At 37.2% G+C, this 13,336-nt stretch overlaps 1 protein-coding gene across 1 annotated transcript in view; it reads right to left on the bottom strand.

Moving 5' to 3' along the window:
- LOC139722963 (multiple PDZ domain protein-like) overlaps positions 1-13,336 on the bottom strand; it is a 79,207-nt gene that overhangs the window by 15,139 nt on the left and 50,732 nt on the right. The window lies entirely within an intron of this gene.

Raw genomic sequence — 13,336 nt, forward strand, 5'->3', positions numbered from 1 at the left:
TGTAAAAGTCTGCCCATTACAAGTATTGACAGTGATAGCAATCATCTTCATCAATGTAGCATATCTTATGCCGACAAAACAAATAGGAACTAGAAGCTATTTCACATGAATCTTGCAAAATCAAAACATGCTGTTTACTTTGAACAAAACAGAATGCAAGACACATCAGTCAGTACATGCATTCGGTAAATACTACACATGCTGGAAAAGCTGCAAAATAAAGAAAACAAACAAATTAAGGAAATGACTGACATTCTCTTCCATTCTTTAAAAAAATCAAGCTACATGTCACAGGACCATTAGAAAATATGATCCAATACATGTTCAAATGGCCAGAGCAGGAAAATCAACCAACAACATATGAACAATCATTCAACCATCTTCAAGTTCCTTGAAATTTGGAAGTACCAAAATAGCACAAATGAACACAAACTAAGTTTTTCACCAAAGCTCAACTAAGTTTTTCACCAAAGCTCACCTAATATGCTCATTATGTCTAATCTTCATGAAACTTTGTTGTTTCGGGAATCTTTTTCAACCAACTTGAAAGATACAATATGTGGCAGACTGAAGTGAAATTCCTTAATGGGCATCTAAAACTTCAAAAAACTGACAAATGGTGTAAATTATAAATATATCAGGATTATGCTGGCAGAACGGAGACCAACAGTCAGTCCTTACCAGAGTACAGGAAAAAAAAATGTCCTGGTAAGCACTCTCAGATTTGAAACTAAATATTTGATTTGATCCAAGATACATATATCCCAGCTAATTTCATTATCTTTACAAACCGAGTCTGTTCAAAACCCCAGAAGAGTTTCTTGACATAACAATTTGAAACATTCCTTCTCTGTTCTTAAGGAGTCAACACTAGATCACAATGTCCTCAGTTAATGTAAGAATTGTTGATATTGATATCAATATATACAGTGTATCAATACAGAATATATTCATTCATTGATTCCTGATTTTCATCAATGTAAAGTAAATATTACATATGTTGGCAAGGTATATCATGAGCATTATTTGTACAAAATCATCCAGAAATGTGGAGCTTACAGTGTATGTGTATGCAAAGGAGAGGCATTAAGTCAGCACAAAATACTTGTAATCATCTATAGAAAGGAGAAGAAATCGACACAGCTTAGTGTTTTATCCTTTTAAAAAGAAAATAGAATTGATATATTCCACATGAAAGCTGAGGGAACAACCATGGGACTAATAACTTTCAGTCCCATCCAAAGGACTAAGCAATGAGGATATACCAGTAGTGCCTTGCCCAGTGACACAACCACTACAGCCACGGGACTTGAACCAGGAGCCTTGTCCTTGTGTTTACCTCATCAACCTCCTGCTGCACAGAACCTCGAACAGAGCATGCACGTAATACCCCGTTTATACTAAGGAAAAAGGGGGTTCTGAAGCCTCCTATAGCAGCCTCGAGCAGGCTTTCAGCTCAGTATAAACAGACAGAATTCAGAAAAGGAGATCCGATCAGGTCGGGTTCTGAAACCACCTACAGGAGGAGGATTCAGAGGCGGCTAAAGCCGCCTTGAGGAGGGTCGACTGCAGTATTAACGCATAGCGGGTTTGAGAAGCTGCTTTTTGGCTGACCCGGAGGTAATTGCTGAAGGTCATCGCTTGCTAACATAAACAACCCAGCCATCTCGACCAATCCCCACTGCAGAAAGCCTTTCAACTTGTACACTTTCACTCAAAAGCCCGCGCCATAAATCCGAGGGGAGGAGAAGGTTGGGCCTGCTAGGGTCTGCTAGGGTCTGCTTTTGGCGAGCAGTATAAACAGACAAGAGGCTGTTTTTTCAGAGTGGGCTTTCGAACCTCCTCGAGGAGGCTCTGTAACCCGCTAGCAGTATAAACGGGGTATCAGTGTGCGTATGCAAACCTCAGATACACGCAGCTAGAACTTTTTCGTACATTGACCATATTAGCCAAAAGAAAATATTCTTCAGAAATTCCCAGATCACTGTCAAAATTCAATAATCTGTTCCTCATGTTGTTATCAACTTTTCCTGTAAGTTTCATCCAGACCTGTTCACAACTTATGGGTTATTTTGCAAACAGACAAACCAACCAATGACAACTAAAGCATAACCTCATTGGCGGATGTTAAAATGACTTGAAACTGGAAGATAACACCAAATCCATATTCTGACAAAAGAAAATTAAAAAGGGAATGGCAACATATGTCTTTCTACAAATCACATTAAAGGGATGGTAGAGTTTTTGTTGAGATGGGAGATTCAGATTTTAACTGTTTGTAAGATAATTAGAAAGCACTTAAGAAATATTAAAGAGCATACAATTCTAAGAGAAAATTCAAAGTTTATTTAATGCAAATTTGTTTTGAAACAGCTGAGATATCCAAACACTTAGTGGTCCTAATAAAAGGTAGGACCCACCTTTTATTAGGACCACTTTGGTTTACTTTGTTTTTGGATATCTCAGCCATTTCAAAAGTGCTCTTTCATAATTCAAAAGAGGTTTCTCTTTTTCTCACAAGACTTGGAAACCTGAAGCCCCATTTCAACCAAAACTATACCATCCCTTTTACACATTAATGATATTAATGACACATTACTTTCAGGTAGTAAAGTAAAGTGTGCTTGGCTTAAGCAGAAACATTCAGCAATTTTAGGAAACTACCAGAAAAACATTCTATAAGCAGATTGGCCTTGAACTCTAGTTGAAGTGTAATGCCTGGACGCAAAACGCTTTTGGTATTATATATTCCAACAACAATTTGAGTTGGTCAACCCAAATAACTATTTTGGTTCAATACCGAGAATCCTAATCTGAGACTTTTTGTGGGTTTTGAGCCAGGCAGTCACATTTATGTTCAAGGTGCCAAAAATTTTCAGAGGTTGTATGTGAGACAAGTTCAAGTTTATGTATTCAGCATAAGATAACATCAAATTCTTTCTGGAGAAACATTTGCCCTTACTGAAACTCGATATTATCTTTGAATTAGCCCTCACAAATTTTTACTTCACACAAAAGGAAATTAGAGCAATTTCTAAAGGATATAATATTACAGCTTGTACACCACGTACACTTGAAAGTGCACAGCAATGTGGAGGTATTCCATTGAATTGTACAAAGTTTTTGAAGTTATCTAGTCATAATAATACCTCTATTGAGCATCAGTGCCTAAGAACACATGAATGAACAGCATCACAGTAATACATGCTGCTAGAAGTTTACTAAACAGGCCAGCTAAAACATTTCACTGGGTGCTACGTACATTGTACATGTAGGCAAGACTCGGTGTAACTACAGTACGCTAATGCTCAAAAGAAGTGTCACATTCAGAGTCAAACGCAGAGACTCCAACCCCAAGCACCTTCAGATCTGGAGATTCTCCCGCCTGAAACCCAAAGCAAACGGGAGACTCCAAGTTTATGTGTGCGAAGCGCGAAGTTCCTAGGGTTATAGATGCTCTCTGGTGCTATCTAAGGCTTATTTTTTCAACATACAATAGCAATAAGTAAGAAATCCTTTCCAACGGGAGACATTGAGCCAGGGCGGGAGAAATTAAATCTCAAGCGGGAGAACGGGAGATTTTGCAAAAATGGGTTTTCGGCGGGAGATCTCCCGTCGAAAACGGGAGAGTTGGAGTCTCTGCAAACGTGATGCATAAAATACACACCTAGCACAAATCTTTAATCCATACAATTGTGTGTAGTAAAGCACGGCTTGACGCTAATTTTTTTCTTCCTTTGGTGGCAAATTCAGGACACTAAAATCTTTGAATCTGAAATTTTGATGCCCCCCCCCAAAAAAAAAAAAAAATGTAGTGGCCCAAAATAAAAGGAAATATAGAAATTCATTCTGAATTTTAGCTGTCTGATCTGATATCCTTTCTAGAAATTTGGTGGCCCGACATCAATGTTTAGTGGCTCTGGGCCATCTGGCCACCACCTCTAATACTGGGCCCTGAGTAAAGTATGTATCTTACAGCTTAAATAGATATTCCATTATAGGGCGAGGAATAAAATATCTTATGGATTAAATAGATATTGCAGTTTGTTATCATCTTTTCAGAAGACATTACCCTTGAACTAAAATTTTGCAGGGAAGTGTTGCGCTACTCAGACACACTTTCAAATTATTTAGATTATCTAACTGAAGCTCTCCTTCCCCCCAATACGTCACATTTTGTTTCAACTGGAATCTTAACAGGATGCTCCCAAATTTCCCACAGAAACCCCCCCCCCCCCCAAAAAAAAAGAGGATATTATAATTGATTTCACAGTAAACTTTTGTATGGTACGATGACTATGACTGCATGATGAGCTTCGTGATGTACAATTGCCCGGAGATGGTAAAATTGAGATGCATTGACTTTTCAATACTCGTCCATTCAAACACAAAATCAATGATGGGATGTACATGTATGGAGATTCTATCTGCATTTACAAACTGACATTTTACAGGGATCTCTAAATGCACAGTACCGCTCAAATGTTCATTAAGAATAGATGATGATTACACGCAACTTTTGTCTGAATGATAGAAAAAACCACCCCAACTCACTGTGGGGTGCTGCATATCAAATGAAGCATTGTATGTAAATGTGACTGGATGAAATGTGAACTAAAAGTGTGTATAATGTTATCAAATCCAGGACAGGTCTGTGTTATTAAAGGACAAGTCCACCTTCATATACATAAGGACTGAGAGAATACAGCAATATCAGTTGAACATACGTGTATCAGTGAAAGTTTGAGGAAAATTGGACAATCCGTTCAAAAGTTACGAATATTTTAAGTATCTGCGCAGTATCTGCTGGAAGAGAAGACTACTACAGTGTATGATGTCACATGCGTACAACTATATAAGGAAAACAAAAAGAGAATTTCACAAAACTTTACTTTTTGAATAAAGTGCACATTTCTTCGACTTGCTACTGACGTATGTTAAGGGTAATATTATTCTCCCTGCCTTCTGAAAGAGAGAAGTCGGATGTTCTTTTGTTATGCGAGAAAAATGGAAATATGTTGAATTTTCTTTATTCTTTCTTTATATCGTTGTACTCATGTGACATCACAAGCTAGTAGCCTTTTCATCCAGCCGTGACTGAGCAGAAACTTCAAAAATTCATAACTTTTTAACGGATTGTCCGATTTTGCTCAAACTCTCACTGATGTGTTCTACTAATATTGCTGCATTCACTCAACCCACATGTCTATGAAGGTGAACTTGTCCTTTAATTTATGAAAGATTACCCTTTGAAGAAATTTCGAAAAGGAAGGGGAAAATATATCTGTTCCTTTGTAATCCCAGTGTCAGTGTTTCAACTTAATCACAGGGTGCTTGTGCTTACGATGTAAAATAATGTTGCCTATAATGACTCTCAAATAAAGACTTTAGGCAAAGTGTCACAGAAGCTGTATGCAGGGATTCAAACTACTAAAAATAAAAAGGCACACTTGTAAGTGGGGTTGGGAGATATGCAAAATAAGCATTGTGTATAACACAGCACAAAAATTCCTGCTTGGGATCATTTTGTCAGCTAATGTTTAGTAAAATGCACAAGACAAATGCACAAGACAGGAGTAACCAGTCCATGCAAGTTATTTCAAACTAATGGGCAAAATGAAAATGAGTAAAGAAAAAAAACTAAACAAAAAACGAGGAATAAACTAGTTCAGTATTACTAGTGGGCTAAATTTGATTGCTGGTCAAATATGCGCATGATAATGGAGCCTGCAGTATGAGGGGGCGGAGCCTGCAAAATGAGGGGGTGGAGCTCAAAAACTCAAATCCACATGCAAAGGTTGATTTCTTCAAAACTTACTTGCTTTTCATTTTGAGGGGGGAGAGCTTATGTGCCATTCCAAAAGAGTAAACTCAGAAAAGAACATATGGCATAAAAGAAGGAGAAAAATAGCAATTAGTGGAAAGAACAACGTTTTGCTACAGTTTTCATCTTTAAAACAAGCAAGTCATGTGCCAAAATTATTTTTTTTTTCAAGAAGGCAGCGATGCAATTGGAAGGCTTTGTCTGCGTCTATGTTTGTATGACATTTTTTTCCATTTCTCTAGTACAATATATCAATCAACAATAACACTCCAAGAGCTAAGAGTATTACTACATTTTAAACTCATGTTTCTGCAGATACTATCTGAGCTCATGAGAACACAGGAGCCTCTAAAATGTTAAAAAGACATTAAATGACATCAGATAGGAATCAAAATAATTGGCAAGCCTTGATAAGCTATATCTCTGTTCACAAATCACATTGAATGAAATCATTCAGATGTCACAAGGACCTGTTGCAACTTCATACAGCTAAAGTGTAATCATGCTGCGACGGTCGCAAGCCAATATTCACATACCACCGTAATCACGATTCAAGTTGTAGGGACACAGCAGAGCATGCAAACTTACGTTATGACTGCAGCGAAAACCCAAATTTCTGCCGGACTCTGATCACCCCTCCACGCAATATAGCAGTTTTCCAGCTCACTCGGGCCTCTCCACAAGTTTATAGAACACATCCTCCTCACAGCAAGCCCCTAAATCCTAGCTAGCAATAATGTACCCAGAACTTTAGGGAAAGATAGCCCCCTACAAGTGACTGGAGCCAGGAACTTCACCCTTCTTCACAAAAACAGGAGGCAAGTAGCATGGAACACCCTTTTCACAGTTTCATACCACTGCCTTTCTTTGCTCATTAATCACAAAGAATCAGCACGAGCCTTTCATGCTGGCAAACTTGAGAATCAGTAAGTCATGCTTGAAACATATGTAAAAATTTTCATCTCTTTTTGCAGCAAACAAACAACAACAAAAATTCAAAAACAATCTCCAGTTTTTCTTGTTAGCACACGCTGATTAACATACAGGGGGAAAATCATAACCAAGACAGAGTAGCTTTGTATAGGAAATTGTAACGATTTTCAATTTTGAACTTCCACTTTTTAAAAACAAAAATGGATTAAATATTTGCAATACTGCTCTGTATGGCCACCAATACTTGTCAAAAAAAAAGAGGGGCTTAACAAAATTGTGCAAATGTACTCAGAAATGATGACAACTTGTTTCTTTTCATCATTGATTGCTTTAACTGGTACAGCAGCATTAGCACAGCTTTTTAATTAGAAAATCAATCTAAAGGTGGAACTAAACAAGGCCAAATCATAAAGAACCCTGAGGCTCCAAGTTCTAACAAAATGGGTCCAAAAGTGGCAAAACAAGTGGATAAGCACAGAAGGGTGGGGGTGAGGGCAAATTTTACAAACATTAAGAGACAAAACTAATTTTAATACTAACAAAGGGAGTGAAAAGAACAAAAAAAATCCCTTTAACTGTTTTGAGTAACAAAGGATACAAAGTGTGAAAGTAAGATTAAGGTTGTCAAAATGAAGCAAGCAAATAGGGAGCAGTTTAACTACCTGGCATCTGGAGTTCATGACATACTGCCAAAAAAAGAATAAATAAACAATGAAAAAAATGGGGTACTATCCGGAAACGTGTCGAGAGAGTGACCTTTGATGGGTGAACAGACGAATGTGATTCAAATTAGTGAATTCTTGCATGGAGTTGTTTTTATTGCAACTGACTGACAAATTTGTCGACTTAGACAAAGAGCAATTATTCAGTTTAAGCAGAAGCCATGTTAAATCAATACTCATTTGAATAAATACGCAGTACCCACTGCTATAAAGGGTAGCAACAAACCCTGGCTGTCGGGCAGAAGCTCAGCAGTCTATTGGATATGACACCTATCTAGTAATCAGGAAATCGTTGGTTTGAGTCCAACCTTGAGTATGTACTGTATGCCCCGATTTTGATCATGGCTTATACTGAAACACTGAATAATCGGTGCTTATTTACATTGACGAAGGGCAATTTGTCAATCAATTTAAGTGAGTAAGATTAGAAGTGGCAAGAAGGAGTAAAAAAAGCAGTTTTGGGCAAGGAAAATAAAGGTGCTGTGGAAGTTGCAGATGAAGTGATAGTAAAATCAGTGGCAGTCTTTGTAGAATTAGAAATGGTAGTACACGTTGCAGCAACAGGATAGCTTTAGTTGTTTCTGTGATGTTTTGTTGAAATTACAAGAGGGGAGGGATATCACATGAACAAATGGAGTTAGCAAACATGTGCTTTTAATGATTAAGCATGATAATTGAGTAAGTAAGGTCATATGAGCAAAGCTTGAATGTGTACACATTCATTTAGACTAAGTATTGCCAATGTTATTGTCATATGTTCAACAGACAACAGCGCATAATTTGTATGAAAGAATTAATGTTAACTATTCCATGAATACATTTGAGCTAAAAGTACACCTTTGTAACATACATGTATAACAGCAGAGTGCACCAACCTTTTTGAAAGATGTATGCCATGTAGAAATAAGGACTCATGTTGTGCTCGTGTAAAAGTTACTGGATTTTAATTTCACGTCTCTTTCAAACATTTTGCAGGAATGGCAGAAAAATGCAAGATATTTCAATGAACTTTCACTGAGTACTTCATCCTCTTCCTAAGCAAAGTTCCCCACACATTACTCAGAAATACACAGGACACTGTATGTGGATTCACGGTAGATTTTAAGCTGGTACCGTATCAGGGCAATTACCCAACAAAGACAATTACCCCTGGGCTAAATAATGGTTAGTGATAAGGTTAGAGTAAAGATTAAGGTTAGGGTTAGGTTTAGGGTTAGAATTGGGGTAGGGTTAGGGTTAGGATTAGGCTCAGGATTAGGGTTAGGGTTGGGGTCAGGTGAAGGGTCTGGGCTAATTGTCCATAGGGTAATTGCCCTAGACCCAGTAACTTCAGGTTGGAAATATATCATGCCAGAGTGATGCACAGCATTGGTTTTACCAGTACTGCCTTGAAAACAGGTGGCACAGGTGTACAGCAGTGACTTCATTCATGTACATAATATACACCTGTTACCTTTTATTTTAACCTTGAAGTTGGAGTTCCTACAACAAGAGAGGATTTTCAGTCTAATTGAAGTATGGTATGCATAATTCTTATCAATGTCTGATGGATTATACCATTAATACTATTTTCTCCTGGTTTCATTGTAAAGGTAAATAATATGCACCACTTATCTTCTGTTTTTTTGGTTATCTCTTCATGTAGGATACATGTTCATTTTGTGTTGGTGTACTATGTATGTTTAGGCATTCCTCAAAGCTCACAAGTGCCTGTGTTAGTGTACCTCGGGGGGCATTTCATGAAGCATTTTGTCCGACACGTCCGACAAAGTTGTCGGACAAATTTGCTCTCAGCCAATCAGATGCAAGGATTTCAGTAGCTTGTAACAGTTTGTCGGAAAAATATCCTACCAAGAGGCTTCATGAAATGCCCCCCTGATGTGCAAAATGAAGGTGGTCAAAGTCAAGCTATTAATGAGGTATCTGGAGTGATCTATTGCAGGTGCAACCAAACTTTGCAGATGATTTATTGTCTGTTAGGGTGATTTATTGACATTTCTTTTTTTATGACTCTCATACAGTGACATTAACATTTTCACACATCACACGCACTGCAGACATCAAACTCAGTCAAACATGTATTCACAGCATATCTTGATGTAGTCTACAGCTCTCTTTAGCTGCACTTGGTACCAAGTATAATAAGTCCGGCATGGTGGGACAAGCAAAACCTTATGAAGAGCTGCGTTTGTTGGCTTTCAAAGCAAAATGGTAAAGATTATTTAAACATTTGTAAAAGATTTACAAATGGAGGAAGAACTGTATTAAAACTTAAAACATTCCTAACAAGCGAGAGACTAATCTAGATTGAGATTAACTGCCTTTAAGAAAGATATCTAATGAATGCTTTTTCACCAGTTATGATACAAATGAAACATGCAAAAAAAAAACCAATGAAATACAAAAACAAGGTGAAAATCAAGCAGCTAAATCTACACTGTATGTCAGATTTGTGAGAAAATTGAAATTTCATCAACTAATTTATGAATGTGAACAATCCTAAGCTAATATGTGATAATCATCCGACCGTAAATCATTTAGTTTTGAGACAATATCTGAGAAATAACTAAAATATACATAAATGTGATATTAATTTTTCAAATGTCAAAGAATCAAATCATAACCTGCAAATTTTTCAAGTATTTTATTGTAATTATGATCACATTAGAGTGAACGAATTCCGAGATGCTCATCACCCCCTCATCTTCATGGGTGATCTGTCACAAGTATTTTTTTTTCCATATTTCCACTTGAGTGGGGCCCCAAGTCCTTTTTCATGTCACAAACATTCACTAAGTGTTTAAATACTTGTCAAAGACTGTAGTTACAACCACATGATCCCTGGTTACCTCGAGACAACTAACAGATGAAACATAAATTGTGTGGGGAGAATGCATTCGATGAAAGAAAAGTTGCATGGTGCTTGGCGTGTGAATATTCAAAGTGCATAACGCTGCTTTTATTATGTATGACACAAATACACAAAATATTGTATAAATAATCGACAGTGAATACACTCAACTACAGACATCACGAATACTTCCAATGACTGATAAATTATGATGTAAATATTGTACACCTTCAATCGCCATGAACAAATTATTGATAACAATGTAATGTATATTGTATTGCAAAGCACGTTGTGGCAAGCATGGATGGAAGCGCAACAAAAGTATCCAAGGGTGGACCCTGCACAAATTCACATATTTCTTGATAAATATGGCAAGGCTCGACGGCGACTTGAACAAATTGATGTGAAAGAGATATGACCTTTTGAGTGCAGTTTTGTGAAATTTATCTTAAAAAAAAAGAATGTGTCTTCTTTGCACTAAGACAAGTAACATGCCCCAGGAAAAGAAAATGCTTAAAGAATGATTTGACTTTATTCAAAAAGAATGTACACACATGTAAATCAATTTTGTTGCTGCATATTTTGATCTATATTAGTAGGCCATCTCATTTGCATACGTCCACTTGGGTAGGGTTTGGCTGTACATGCTATTTTGCATTGACACTGAACAGCAACCAATATTGTAGACCATTTAGCATGACAAAGAATAGCACCGGTGCATATAACCAATGTGAGATAAAAGTCACCCAGAATTGAAATGTCAGCTTGCGAAATTCCAAGCAAATGCTTCGTCCATTGCAATGCATGTCAAAAACTGTCTAAACTGAGCCAGCCCTGAATAGTTTAATATATCAATAATATGTGATTAAAATCAAACAACTAAATATAATCATTACACTGTACTTAGCCACTTCATAAATCGCATGAATACATGTAAGAATGAATTGAAATTAGCATAATCAGAAATAAATATAAACTTTGCTCGGTCAGAAAATTAACACTGGCAAACGTTTGCATGATAGGAATACAGAAGTAATGATATGAATACAGAGTTACAAAACACGAATGAAAATACATAGATTAACTCTGCGATCTACTTTCCTACGAATGATACAGGTCAACACAGCCAAACTGCAGCAACACAGGCCACCAACCGCACTGTGTGTACATGTATCTTGGCAGATGAATGTGACAGAATACATCAAACTGGCAAATAAATAGTCCCTCTATATGAGTTGTAAAAATCTGTTCACTCCAATGTGTAGATAAATTTTCAAGATGTTGAGTGGATATCAAAAGTACTTCCTTCATATTTTGATAGATAGTATAACACAAACTACATGACATACAACCTTTAGTGAGCTAAGCAAAAACTATTGGTTAGTTCCACAATGATTACTATATGAACCATATATTTTAGTGAGTCTAATTTTTTTTTTTGAGAATCAGGACTTCCCAACAATTTTCTAAGTGGTTAAATTATTCTAAAGGAACGTAGAGTACAGTTACGAACACGGAAATGTACCCGTGCACGTCACATACATGTCGAGATCAGAGTTGATAATTTGGCATGTCGTTAAATTTGTGAATAGCACCCGACTTGCGAAATTCACGAAAATAAAAACCTTGCGAAATATACGGAGAATACAGTATTTGACAGGTGGAGGGAGGAACAAGCATACAGATATACAGTTGTATGTCATATGTCTTTAGAGGATTAAATTAATGTGGCTGAGATATATTTCTTTGCAAACATTGAGAGGAATGTGACCATCGAATCTAGTACAAAACGAACAATAGACTCTGAGAAAAAGTGAGCACTCCCGGAATGTGCAAATGTTATTGTAATGTAAACTACAATGAAACCAAATGCATCAATAAATGTGCTTTGGGACTGCACAGTGTGCAAGTGTATTACAAAACCACATACGACTGTAACACACATACAGTTTTAGATGTAACCGAATGCCTGACTTCACTGGCAAAATTCTTTCAGGATGAAAAAGAAATTCAACAAAAATTATGGTCTGTAGTGACACACTGCTTTCAAAAATATGCATAATGTCTTCTGGGCTTTATAACACCTTTGTTATAGTAAGGTCTGCCTCTCTGTAACTGTAATAATTGCAAAATAGTCTAAATATATACACACAATGTCATATTTTACTTGTGACACATGAGGCAAATATTGCAGACATTTATCGCCATACAGTGTAACATTGAATGAAAGCACACTTGATACTGGCAGAATGGAGCACACATATTTACAATCACTACAACATCAAAAAATGACAGTATGAGTCAAGGCCTAATAACATGAACACATTACTGACTGGATTTTAAATCTTTCCTTAGGCTTTAACACAGCAAGATCTTGGCACCGTTGCCAAAATTTGAATGGTGGAATACAGTGTAATGTCATGAACAGATTCAACAGAAGTCCAGAAGCACATTACTTTTGTCCATATTGTACATTGTGCCTCTTATCTAAACTGCTGGTCACCAAGCACTCAATCGAAATGGAACATCACTAACTGGCAATCTGCCTGCAAACTGCCTTTCATACATGAAAAGATGGCTATAGATCTTATTACCCAAGATCCTTATGTTGCAATTTGTAAAGTGAAACAGTCAGAGATGAGTAAAAATAAAATATGCCAGCACTGGAGACTAAATCACATTGAACTTAATCTTGACTGTACCCCATGTTCCTCAGTTCCATTGGAATGGTTTCTGAAAATTTGGCCCACTCACTTTGGTTTGTATTCTCATACAAATCATGTCTTGTCAAAGCATGAGGTATGCTACAGCTAGTCTGGTCATCAACACATATTTACAAAGCCTTGTGGATGGACCATCTTGGAACAAACATCTTGATAACACTTAACCCTAACTAGGCCGGGCTATTTAGGTAGTTGATAGAGCCGGGGGGGCCTCCCAGGCCCCCCCTCCAGATCTCGGCCGTCGACCGCGCGATCGCAACGAAAATTGGCACACACATTGCCT

This window comes from Diadema antillarum, unplaced genomic scaffold, assembly GCF_040938485.1.
Source record: "Diadema antillarum isolate AM-2024a unplaced genomic scaffold, OU_Dant_1.0 scf00000178, whole genome shotgun sequence".
Lineage (NCBI taxonomy): Eukaryota > Metazoa > Echinodermata > Echinoidea > Diadematoida > Diadematidae > Diadema > Diadema antillarum.